This window comes from Choloepus didactylus, chromosome 6 (assembly GCF_015220235.1).
Source record: "Choloepus didactylus isolate mChoDid1 chromosome 6, mChoDid1.pri, whole genome shotgun sequence".
Taxonomy (NCBI): domain Eukaryota; kingdom Metazoa; phylum Chordata; class Mammalia; order Pilosa; family Megalonychidae; genus Choloepus; species Choloepus didactylus.
In genome coordinates, this window is record NC_051312.1 from 136,007,625 (window position 1) to 136,019,769 (window position 12,145).

A 12,145-nucleotide genomic window follows, 5' to 3' on the forward strand; every position below is an offset into this window, starting at 1 on the left:
TGATTACAGAGTCTGTCTGTCCTCAGCTGAAATCGGACTGGCTGGTTTTGGGCGTTGTTCTGTTTTGCAGTTTGTGGCAAGCGACACATGGCTGAACAAGATAAGAAGGGTTTTATTCTTGTGGTAGGGACGTACTGGGGCTGGGATGGAATTCAGCTATGTTTAGGCTCTGATTGGTCACTTTGGATACTCAGAACTCTGTTATATCCTGTTATTATTTTGCAGTTAAATTAACACATTCACTTACGCCCTTCTCTTGCTCTTCATCTTCTAGTCCATATCTCCCTGCCCCCACCCTTTTTTTTTTTAAAGGCATAGTCATCGACCTAAAATCCAAATTAGGCTCATGGTAGCTACTGTTTTTATGTTGTATGCTGAGCTGTTTTGTTTTGTTTGTTTTTGTTTTTTGAATCTAAGTAGTTTATGAATACTTGCTAGTGTCTTGCTTTGTAACTTCTGTGAGTCCTGGAGAGACTATGGGTTTCAACTTTTAGAATAAGTGCGTGAAAAGTGGTAGAAAGGTCTGACTGCTGCTTTTTAGCCTGCGTTGATTGCTGCGTTTAGCCCTAAAATACATCCCAGTTGTTTCCAATCTTCCTAGATGCCTTTATTCTATCCTTAAGAATTTAGAGGCCCTATAGCACTTGCAATTTCTTCTTAGAGGTGAAGAGGAGAGAAAGCTCTTTCAGGAGATTCAATAAATGATTTCAGGCCAGATTCTATAACAATGAATATTCAGGGACAGTACAGGTAGGATTTTATTATAAGGGTTTTAGTTGAAATAAATAGTCCTTTGTCTTGTTGTCTTGTCTGGTGGTTATGATTTTGTTGTTTCTGATTTGTAAATAAGCAAGGCTTTTTTCTGATGTAATGACATTTTCTTAGCACTGAATTCAGCTTAAAGCTTGTTTAATTTTTAAACGGAGTGTGGAAACCTGTAACTTTATGTGCATATACGCAGTATTTAGCATTTTCATTCGTGATATTTTTTTCTGCCAGAATTGCCGTATAATGCCAAAAATGACATATAATGAGTTTTTTTTTTTTTTTTTGATAAAAACAAACCTCAGGTTTGTGTGTTATTTTCATGGTTGCATGAGTCATCTGCAAGGTGGAATTATTTGTAACATTTACCTACAAAGTCAGTAAATTGATAAGTACAAAACTGAAATTGGAGATGAGCTAGTGCTAGCTTTGTATTCAGTTTTACTTTTGTCTTTTCTTTTAGTTGCTTAATATAAAATAAATATGCAAATAGTACATTCACTTGTACAGTTTTACGTGAGTGAACTTGTGTAACCTATAAAAAAGAGCTCTAATCTTCCTGATTCATGGCAAATTTATAAGATGTTCAGATTTATTCAGTGAGATGATGAGAAGCTTTTTTTGAAATCTTTACAAGAATATGTTAATCTGTTAAACACCACCTAACATATTCATGGTATCAGTAGTATATAAGAGTTAGTGTGTAGTTTTTTATTTTTTAAACTGAGTTTTCAATGAAAAAAAATAAATTTGAGGCAAATATTTATGGAACCCATGAAGCATCTCTGTGGAGCACTGTGATTTCAGGAAAACAGTTTGAAGGTCTGAGTATGCCTGGTTGCCTCTTCCAAAAGCCCTCTAGAAATGGTAGTGGATTGTCTGCTTACCAAGCTGAGATGGGTTGGAGAAATGAGGATATTTTAATGGCTCTCCAGAGTTAATTGGAGGGACTCTTACAAACTGGTTGTCTGATAAGGTTACTAGAAATCTTTCTGGTCACATAATTGCCTATCTCCTAGAAACTGATAATGCCGCATTTTCAAAAATGGAGAGCTTAACTTCTTTTTGTCTCATCCTTTAAGACTTGGTTTTGATGTTTTGAAGCTTTATTTGAAGACATAATAATAGGGGTCTTCAACATATTGCCATTTGAACTGAAATTTAAAAAGCAGTGAAATTATTTTTGTTTCCTTTTGAGTAAAGTAGTCTCATGTATATTGTACATAGCGATCGAATATAGTGGTTTGCCATTTACAGTGTTTTCAACTCAGCCTAGGGCAGTTCATGTTTCTCTCATCTATATACTAGGTAACAGGCTCATGGAGCTTTAGTCAAGATTATAAAACTGAAAGGGACAGACCCAGGATTTTAACCTAGATTTTCTGGCTCTGACGTCTTCCATTTTTTCCCCTTTATTTTATTGCCTTTCTGTATATATTATTTTTCTGTTCTGTTTCCTTCAGTAGCTTTCCAACATGACCAAGACAGTTGAATTTTTCTCTTACAGGATGCTTTCTGGTACTTTATCCATTCTAATTTTAAATCTCTCTGGGGGATAAAACTTTCGTCACTTCCTCAGGAGACTGAAGAACAATATGATAGATCTTGTAGTCAGGAAGTTTTTCCTGATCTTTAGCTCAAACTTTTCTTTTAAGTTGTCCTGTTGCTTGTGTATATTTGTGGTAGCAGGCTAAATAATTATCCCCTCCCATTTTTTGTTTATATGGTTCTAAATGGTTCAGACTGTTATTCAACGCCCTTCCCCTCTCCCCACCCTTATTCTTTGTTTGGCCAGGTTGTATGTTTTCTGTTGATCATTTGTCTGAAAATCAACCTGTCCCCCTTAATATTTTATTAGATTTTCTCCAGTGGCTCAAGTAGTACAAAATATGATTTTTTCCCTCCATTTGCTCTCCTGGTTCAAAATGTGATATTCTCTGTTTTACCTAGATTCATATTCTTGAGCAGCAAGTTCCAACTTTAGTTTTATTGTGATTCAGGAGTCTTCGATTTTTTTCCAGGTGTAGCCCAAAATTCCAAGGAAAGAGATTCTCAAGATCATTTTAATTCACTTTTATTTTAGACAGTTTTTAGAATGGATGTGGGAGATGTCACAGTCAAATAAAGCAACAGAGAAATTTATACAAATACCAGACTAACCAAGTCAACTAATTAAGCAATTATTCGTGTTGTAGAAGACGTCTTTACAAAGTGATTCCTTTAAATATGGATGTCCCTAATGTAACAGATGTTATTAATATGTGACAAAAAGGGTAGGGTACAGAAATACTAAGTATTAGGAGCCATTGTATATTGAAAATCTATCAGAAGTGAAGATAGAATGTCTCTGAACTTGCAAGTAAAATATCTGTTGCAATATGGATACATCTGAAAGTTGTTACTTTTTTTTTTTGGCAGTGGTTTTTCAGTCTGTCTTACCTTAAATTGTATGTTATCTTTTCCGTTTTTTTTGTTTATTGTTTGCTTTATTTTTTTTGTCTCTTGTTTCCACTAATGTTAGTGAAAAGAAATAGACCAGCAATTCTTAGCAGTATTTTTTCCAGTAAAAAACACTATTGGTAAAATTGAAATAACATTTGCTTTCTTGCCACCATATTTACAAGAGTTGTTACTGCTCACGAGACAATAATAATGAAAAAGTGAGTATTTAAATTATTATAAAATACATCAGATTATAGAATATGTGAACATTTTATTAATAAATCTTGTCCATTGATTTTAATTTATTGTGTAATTATTAAAATAGATGTCCTTGTTCTTTTGTATTTTGCTACTAATTTTGTTTCCTCAAACTTTAGAATTGTGGAAACATGCCAAATTTAGTGCTTTTACTTTTTTCAATTTAGATTATCTGGAGTACCAAAATAGCCATGTATGAAAGAAGTTTTTAAGGTATCTTTTAACTCTAAGAGAAGCCTATGAAGCTAGTATCTGGAATAATTTTCAGCTTTTTGAGTCTGTAGAGGTAATACATGATGGTGTTGAAGGTACAAGTTATGCCTAAATTGCATAAGCATATATATTATTGACTTTTAGTAAACTGCAGTAAGTTTACCTTATTGAGTTAGCATACAACGGTGCAGCTGACAGTTTAGATTCATACCAAAACAGGATCTTTTACTAATTTAAATACTGAATCCTGGTTTTTGAGGTCATAATCACATGATAAACCTGGGTGCCTTCCCAGTGTTGAGAGACAAGCAACTCTAATGGAAAATGAAAAATTATGCTTCCTGTCTTGGGACTGTGAGTAACAATTGACACAGAAATTGGAAATATATAAGAAAACCTATGAATGTTTACAATTAAGTTGGTTATTTGTCCCATTACTTTTTCTTTTGAAGTTATAAAGCATCTTGTAGTCATTTAAATATAACTGCTCTGAGACTACAATTTTAGTCACATATTACATTTGTGTGCTGATTTTAGGTTTATACACTCAAGAAATCAGAGGATTTTGCACGTCTTCCATGGATTTAGCATCTGATGGAAATATATGTGAAGCTAAGTATGTAATGTAGAAGGTAGCTGCCTGTATCTTGCCCAGAAGAATAACAAATCCCCAAAATACGCTTAAATACAAAATGGGAAATCCTATGAAGATGCTTAGACATGTGCTTGTATGGATTTTAGATGGGTTACCTGCCTGTGTTCAAGACACAAGCTGATATGTTGTGGTTTGCCTGGTACGGGTCTCTGTGGTTTACTCAGAGGAAGTGGTTCTTGTGGGTGAAGGTCTGATCTTTTCAGAGATTGTTGGTGGCACAAGCACTGTCAGCTTATTTCCTGTTTTATTGGCTGTTTGAGCAAGACCTTCTTGGAGCAAGTACTGTTGAAGGGGTATGTAAGTATTTTGTGGTAGCAGGATAGATGGTTATAATTTGTGTAATATCTACCTCTCAAGTGATATGAGGCTTAAATTAATGTTTGTAAAGTGTTTGAGATTCTACGGTGAAAAATACAGACATGTTCCTAGTCATGTTTGCAGGTTACTACTGTGTTCAGCTATTGCTCAATTTTAAGTAAAAACGTGTTTGTATAGTAAAGTGTTATTATACAAAAGTTGATTTCTGTAACCATTCAAGTGTTGTTTAATCACAAGTCATAGTCAGAATTTTGTCCCCACTCCCCCCCCCCCTTCTTCCAATTCTTCTTATAATTTTACCCTAGGTGGATTAACTTTAATGGAGTATATACCTTGTCTATAGTACTGGTTAAGGCTTTTTCACGAAACTTAACACCTAGAGCAAGCTTCTTTGCCAGTTGCACTGGTATACTAAAATAATGAAATTGAGAGAATTTCCTTTTGTGATAGTAGCTGTACCATCCATATACAGAACCCTGTGTTTGCTTTGCTGAAACCTGAAGGTGAACACAGTGATAGAATTGTGTTAGTTACACTTCTAAATTTTTATTTTATTTTTTTGCATCTAGTTTTTGGGGGAGAGACTTTCTTTAAAATTAAATTGTCAACTAATTTTTGTGTTCCTCAGGGATAGGAGGATGGCTTTTATTCATTTTTATGTGATTATTTACTACTTTATCTTTTTATTGTTTTTTAATACTCAGAAGCATAACGAAGAAAAAAATGGCCCAAGCAATCCAGCTATTCAAATAATGCTTTTGAGGTAAAGAAAAAAATGCACATAAGAAAATTCAAATGATATTTAATGATACAAAATAAAAAGTCTTTCTCTTCGATCCTACTTCTACCCCAACCCACCCACTAGTTCTTGGACCCTCTCCTGGTGGTACCCATAGTTAAATATTTCGTCTGTCTTTGAAAACATCTAAAAAATATTTACCAGTCTATCATTATAATAATCTTTGTACGTAGCCCATAGTAGGTATATCTATCAGCTTTTGCTGGGTTCTGCTGCCATAGCAATACCTTCATATTTCAGTAACTTACAACACTGGTTTATTTCTTGTTCATATTACATGTTGTCGTCTGTGAATTGCCTGCAGCTTTGTTTCGTATGCTTTAATTTGAAACCCTGACTGAAGAGACATGCTGTTTTGTGGTAAAGAGCAAGTAAACTGGTGAAAACAGATAGTGGTTCTTAAAAGCTTCTCATTCATGGCAGGTATCAAATTGGCTTGTATGTTATTGGCCAAAGCAAGTCAAGTAGTCAAGCTCCTTGTCAGTGAGTGGGGCAGGCATGTGTGTTCCTCCCACAGGTGCCATTGCAAGTCACATGATAATGGGTGAGTCTGTATAATCCTTTTATAAAGGAAAGAGGAGAGTGAATAGTTAAGAACCAAGGCAGTCTAAAAGAGGTGCCCAACTAATGCTTGCTTAATGGTTTGCTTTGAATTTGTGGAAGGTTCATTTTTTTCTTTAAATGGAAGATTTCAAACATAAAAAAGTAGAGAGAGTAATATGATGAACCTCCGTATTCCCGTCATTAGCCTCAACAGTTATCAGTGCATGGAAATCTTGGTTCATCTGTTTCCTTCCCTTCTCCCTGCCTTCCGATTGGATTGTTTTGAAGCATTTCTCAGGAACCATACAGTTTCAACTGTAAACATTTCATTAAATGTCTGTAAAAGCTAAGGTTTGAAAGTAACTTCTTATAGTAATTTCTTATCTAATAGTTTGAGGTTGTGGTACCATGATCTGACAGGTATCTAGTAGGAGAGGATATTCATGGAGTGTACCTAGAATTTGACAGCCAGAAACTTGTTTTGACTTAATTTTTAATATTTCTGGGGGAGGCTTTGGTCAGAATTTCATCCACTTTCCCAGGGAGAGGGAGGGAGGGAGAGGGATAGAGGGGTAGAGGGATGGGGGGGGGGGTAGAAAGAGAGAGAGGGAGGGAGTGAGGGAGAGGGAGGGAGGGAGGGGGGATGGATATGAATGTACAGCAGAAGCAGGTAATTAAGCTCTGGAAAAAATAACGTTGCAACAGATTTGATTTGCAGGTGGTTTCATTTCTCACTGAGCCTCTCTTGGAATGAAGCCAAATGAAAGGAATCCCAGTCCTTAATGACTCCGTGACTTCTGGGACTCTGTCAGCAATGTTATTTAATCTGAAGAAGAGCATCAGAATCATTTATAAAAATCCTGTACTCACCTGTATTGTTTGTTGTGCAGAGAAAGGATTTTATCAGATCTTTAAGGCAGAGATCTCTAATATAAAATTAATGAAGCGAGTCTGATAATTTAGAAATAATTAAAGCTACGTTTAACTGCTTAGGTTAGTTGGTCCAAGTGCCTTAAAAACCTCCATTTTGACTCAAGACTTCACAGATTTTGTTAGCATATGCTAACAAAAAAATAAGTTTACTTGCCGTTTCTGCTGTGTGGGGAGTAAAAAACTGCCTTGTGGGTTTAGGATCACAGTTTCACAGGACGTTCTCTTTGTGGTGTGTTACTCGATAAAAGGTAGGAAACAGATTAAACAGATAAAATCCCTTCAGTTTGTGGATTGACAGGTAACAATGAAGTGGTCAAAAAGAATTTATACAGTTTACTGAATAAGTAAGTGATTGTATATAACATGATGAAATGATTTTGTTTTAACTTAGTACTACTAATTAATTGGCTTGTAAATAAAATTTATACTTAAATTTGAGTTTTTCTTGGTGTTGGATTGATTCTGGCCTTGGTTGCTTGGGGCCATATAGTCTATTTAAAATGTAAGTGAATAATTACATTTTTTTCATGGAGAATAACACTTTTTCCTATTATTCATGTTATTTTTCTGTTATACCACAATTGAAAATCAATTGTTTTTAGAGATAATAGTTTGTCAGTACTTAAGTCAGGATAATATGCTGTACTTTGGTTGTATTTTAGTTGAATTTTTTAGTTACGCAATTCAGGAAAGGGTTGTGGTTTCTAGTTACAGAATTTACTCAGAAGCCCTACATGATTGGAATTCTTGAGACTGTTTAAAGGTAAATTGGGTGTGTTGCCTGGATGGGAACAGTGAAAAAAGAGAAGCTTCTCACCATGCAGTTATAGCTTGATGGGATATAACATATAATTCTGTTTCCAAAAATAGAAATTAGGTCAAATAGTGTATGGATAAATATTAGTAATAATATTAATTTCAGTTTCTCTGGCAGAATTTTTTTTTGAGACTATCCTCTTTGTCAGAGATAGGAGTTTTCTAAAGAAAAAGATATTCCAGCCCTTAATTATATCTGTCTATCTGTCTGTCTATTACCCTTTTAAGAGGAGTAGTGGAAGGGAACTGAATGAGGATTATATGGAGAAGAGCCTGGTGTTGGTGTCAGTCAGACCTGCTCTGCAAAGTTGGGAGACCTCAGGCAAATTATTTAACTTCTCTGAACAGCAGTTTAGTTTCTTCATTTGTAGAAATGGGATTAATAACTGTTTCTCAGAGTTGTGAAGATTAAATGTAATGTATTTATATTTAAGTACCTAGCACATAGTAAGAGGTCAGTAAGTTACAGCATCTGTTAGTGTTTAAACTTCAGAAATTTAGGTTTTCCTAAAAGTATTATCTATGCATGTAAAATGATTTTGGGTTCAATGTCTTTTCAGCTGCTAATGCTAAGACAGTTTTTTCCTTTTACTGTGATAATATTCCTTATCCTTTATATTTCAAATTATAGACTGTTTTTAGAATTAAGGTGCATTTAGAAGTAAGGAACAGATTTAAGGAGACAGTTATTTCCATTCAGACTGTGGAATAATAACATTTCTGGTCACAAAATGAGTAAGATTTTTAGGATCAGAAGCCACTTTAAAATCTGCCTTTGATCACTCAGAATTTTCCAGTTCCATATTTATCAACATTAGTTCATTTGTTCATTCATTTATTCAGTAAATATTGAAAGGCTACTCTGTTGGTCATCGTATTGGCAGAATTATTTGGAGCTCTTGCTACATGCTGATTTATATTTAAGAATTAGAAATTTACTGGTAAGATAAATTACTGGTAGGAGTTTTATTTACTGATTAGTACAGAAGACAAAGGTGGGAAGTCATGAATATTTTTGGGAATAGTACAAAATCAAAATGATTAAATTTTTCTTATTTTCCAAGTTAAAAAATTAATGTGGTTATTTCCTATCACATGCTACCCTTTTATCCTTTTCTTTTAATTTTATTTTTTCAGTTTAATTATATTTTAGTGAGTTTTCTGAGCCAGAATGGAAAGGGTGTGTTGTAAATTGAAATTTGAGAAGCATTAGAAGTTCATTGCTTTTGAATATGAGAGTTAAAGCCTTAAAAGGAGGTCACATTTTAAAGGATTAAGCATTGATTTGGTCACTACTTGAAGGAGAATGTCTCTATTCATTAGCGATCTCTTTGAAGGTGTCAACAAGTTAGGCCTAAACTTTGTGCATCTAGTGAAAACTTGATAAATGTGATAATTCGGGCAGAGAAGAATTTTGAATCGAAACTGCAGTGATTTGGTTAGCAGGACAATGTTTAAATCATAACTTTTTGCTCTAATATTTTAGACTTTAGAAAGGTGGCAAGTGTGATGTAGGAGAAAATGATCATTTTTAAAAACTAGATGAAATTTAATTTTATAAATAAATTTGTGATGTAGTAAAGGATCTTAAATTTATCAAGTATATACTAAACACTGTGTACTGTCCTAGGGATTTTTGGTTCATTATCTTTTCATCTTTCCACTGTTCATGTTAAATATTGCATTTTCATTTTAAATTGTAAAAAGTAAAGGTTTAAGAAGCTCACTAACTTGCTCAAGGTCACATAGTTTTCTGAACAGAAGAGTTGGGATTCCTATGACTGCAGTTCTCATTTTCTTGTGGCCTGCTGGTCTCAGTCCTGCTTATATTGATTTATTCATCTGGATCAGTCAGTTGGGTCTTCTGAAAGTGGCTTTTATCTTCATCAGCACCATTGAAGGATTATCCTCATATTATAATCCATAAGTACATCTCATTTTTTCTGTTCTCAATCACCTAGTTAGCTATTCTTTTTTCCAGAATTTTGACATGAGGACTTTCATCTTATTTCCTCTAAAGAATGCCTACACTGTAATTAGGTTTCTTATTCATTGCTTAAAATATATACACATCTGTAAACATTGGACTCTTCTGAAACTAATTTGTGTTGATTGTAACCCATTTTCCATCATAATTATTGTGATGTTTAAGAATTTTATGGCCCATCTTATACAAATTTTATGGGTTTTTTTTTTTCTGTATTACAGGCACACGAAACTATAAGAAGTGACTCCAAAAATTGTTGTACCTAGTAGATAAGGAAAAAAAAAAAGGCATCAGATGGCATAATTTTAATAGAAGGTGGTCAGATTTTTGTGAGGCATAAAAGGTATAAACAAATTGGGCTGCAGTTTTTCCTTAGCAAGAATCTGGTTAAATGGCAGTGGGGATAATATTTTTCCTTTCAAAGATTTCTTACAATAGCAATTTTCCCTTCTTGATCATTCAGTTTATATTTTCTACTACTTAAAGAAATAAGTAATTATCCCTTTTATTCTAGCTCTAATTTCATCTTCTGGACCAAAAAACATTGTTAAATTTAATCTTTATTTTTTCTTTGAAAATGATTTTTTTTTCTTGTTACCGAAATCCTGTAGCATGAATCATTTTAGTCTAGCCACTTTTTGTGCCATAACATTGGAAAATTTTGCTTAAGAGGTATTTAGGTGTGTTATTTTTTAACCTAGTTCCTTTTAGCTGCATATTGTTTTCTTACATTTTCACAGTAACCCTGGAAAATCTAGAACAGAGCTAGGCAGATAGTTGGTTTGAAAAAGAAGCCCACAAACTAAATCTTTGAATAAGTAGTTTCTAGGTAGAGAAAAACTAGAGAATTTTACTATGTTTAAGACTTAACAAAAAGGCTACTGCAAAAAGGCAATGCCCTTTGAAGCGTTCTTATGGATTCAGAGACTTTCTAGTCCTTAGGGAGATCTACAGACATCCGCTATGCTGAGTTCTGGGAAGCTGCTTTTTCCCATGCTTGCAGCCTCCCTGTGGGGTAAAGGTCTGTTAATTTTGCATAAATATTTACCATATTTCATTTTAGCTAGTATTGCTTCCTCGCAATAAGAAGACCTTTGCTTATCCAGCTTGAAAAGTTTACTGTTACCGATATGACTAGTCTGGAGAATGTTCTGTCATCTTTTGAGGGTCAATGAAGTAAAAAGTCAGACTGGAAAAAATAAAGAGGGAGTAAACAATTCACATCCATAAATAATTTGATTATTATAGAAGTATTTTCCATGCTTATTTTTCCATTTTAATTTTATTTTTTAAAACGAGGTTATTGTCACACAGTGTAATTCACTTCAGTCTTTTCTCATCTAACAGTCAGATTATTGTCACTTTCATATGTTATTGGATGATAGTAGTAGTAATATACATTTGCATTTACCATACTTCTGAAATCTGTTTTCTCATTTGATAACAAAAATAACCAGCTGCCTCTCAATAAGCATCATTCTGGGTGCTTTATAGACATTCTATTTAATACATATAATAACACTACAAGGCAGAGGTTATCCTTATTTTACAGATGAGAAAACTAAGACTCAAAGATAGTTATTGGCTAGACTAGTATTTCCCAGCTAGTACATTTTGGAACCAGGTTTAAAATCCAGATCTTTTAGTCTTGGTTCATTGTGTTTGCTGCTGCACACAATTTTGTGAAGCTATTATGTTGTGATATTAAAACCCAGACAGAAGTTTGGAAGTCAAATGAGAAGGTTCAATAGAAGAGGTTATTTATTTAGTCTCTTGTCTTTTACTGTAAATCACAATAGCAGTTCCTAAGTTGTGTTCTAGGTAACATCCAGGGTGTTTTTAAGAAGTGCTTAAGGTGAAAGGTAATATGTAAAATGGAATTAATGTGCAACCCCCCTAACTTTTTGTTTTTAAATTAAATTCAGTTTTATTGAAATATATTCGCACACCATACAGTCATCCATGGTATACAATCCACTGTCCACAGTATGATAACATAGTTATGCGTTCATCACCACAATCTATCTCTGAACATTTTCCTTACATCAGAAAGGCCCAGAACAAGAATAAAAAATAAAAGTGAAAAAAGAACACCCAAATCATCCCCCCATCCCACCCCATTTGTCCTTTAGTTTTTATCCCCATTTTTCTACTCATCCATACACTAGATAAAGGGGGTGTGATCCACAAGGTCTTCACAATCACACTGTCACCCCTTGTAATCTACATTATTATATAATCGTCTTCAGGAGTCCAGACTGCTGGGTTGGAGTTTGGTAGTTTCAGGTATTTACTTCTAGCTATTCCAATACATTAAAGCCTAAGAGGTGTTATCTATATAGTGCATAAGAATGTCCACCAGAGTGACCTCTTGACTCCATTTGAAATCTCTCAGCCACTGAAACTATTTCGTCTC

The 12,145-nt window shown here is 34.1% G+C and overlaps 1 protein-coding gene and 1 long non-coding RNA gene across 7 annotated transcripts in view; both read left to right on the forward strand.

Annotated features, from left to right (window-relative positions):
* ARHGEF12 (Rho guanine nucleotide exchange factor 12) overlaps window positions 1-12,145 on the forward strand; it is a 144,069-nt gene that overhangs the window by 3,242 nt on the left and 128,682 nt on the right. The window lies entirely within an intron of this gene.
* Window positions 3,631-6,421, forward strand: LOC119538625. Of its 2 annotated transcripts, none has more exons than XR_005217599.1 (3): window positions 3,631-3,751; window positions 4,216-4,294; window positions 5,356-6,421. It is a non-coding gene; the product is annotated as an uncharacterized LOC119538625 (long non-coding RNA). The 2 variants fall into 2 exon arrangements; XR_005217598.1 differs by having other exon boundaries at window positions 3,645-3,678.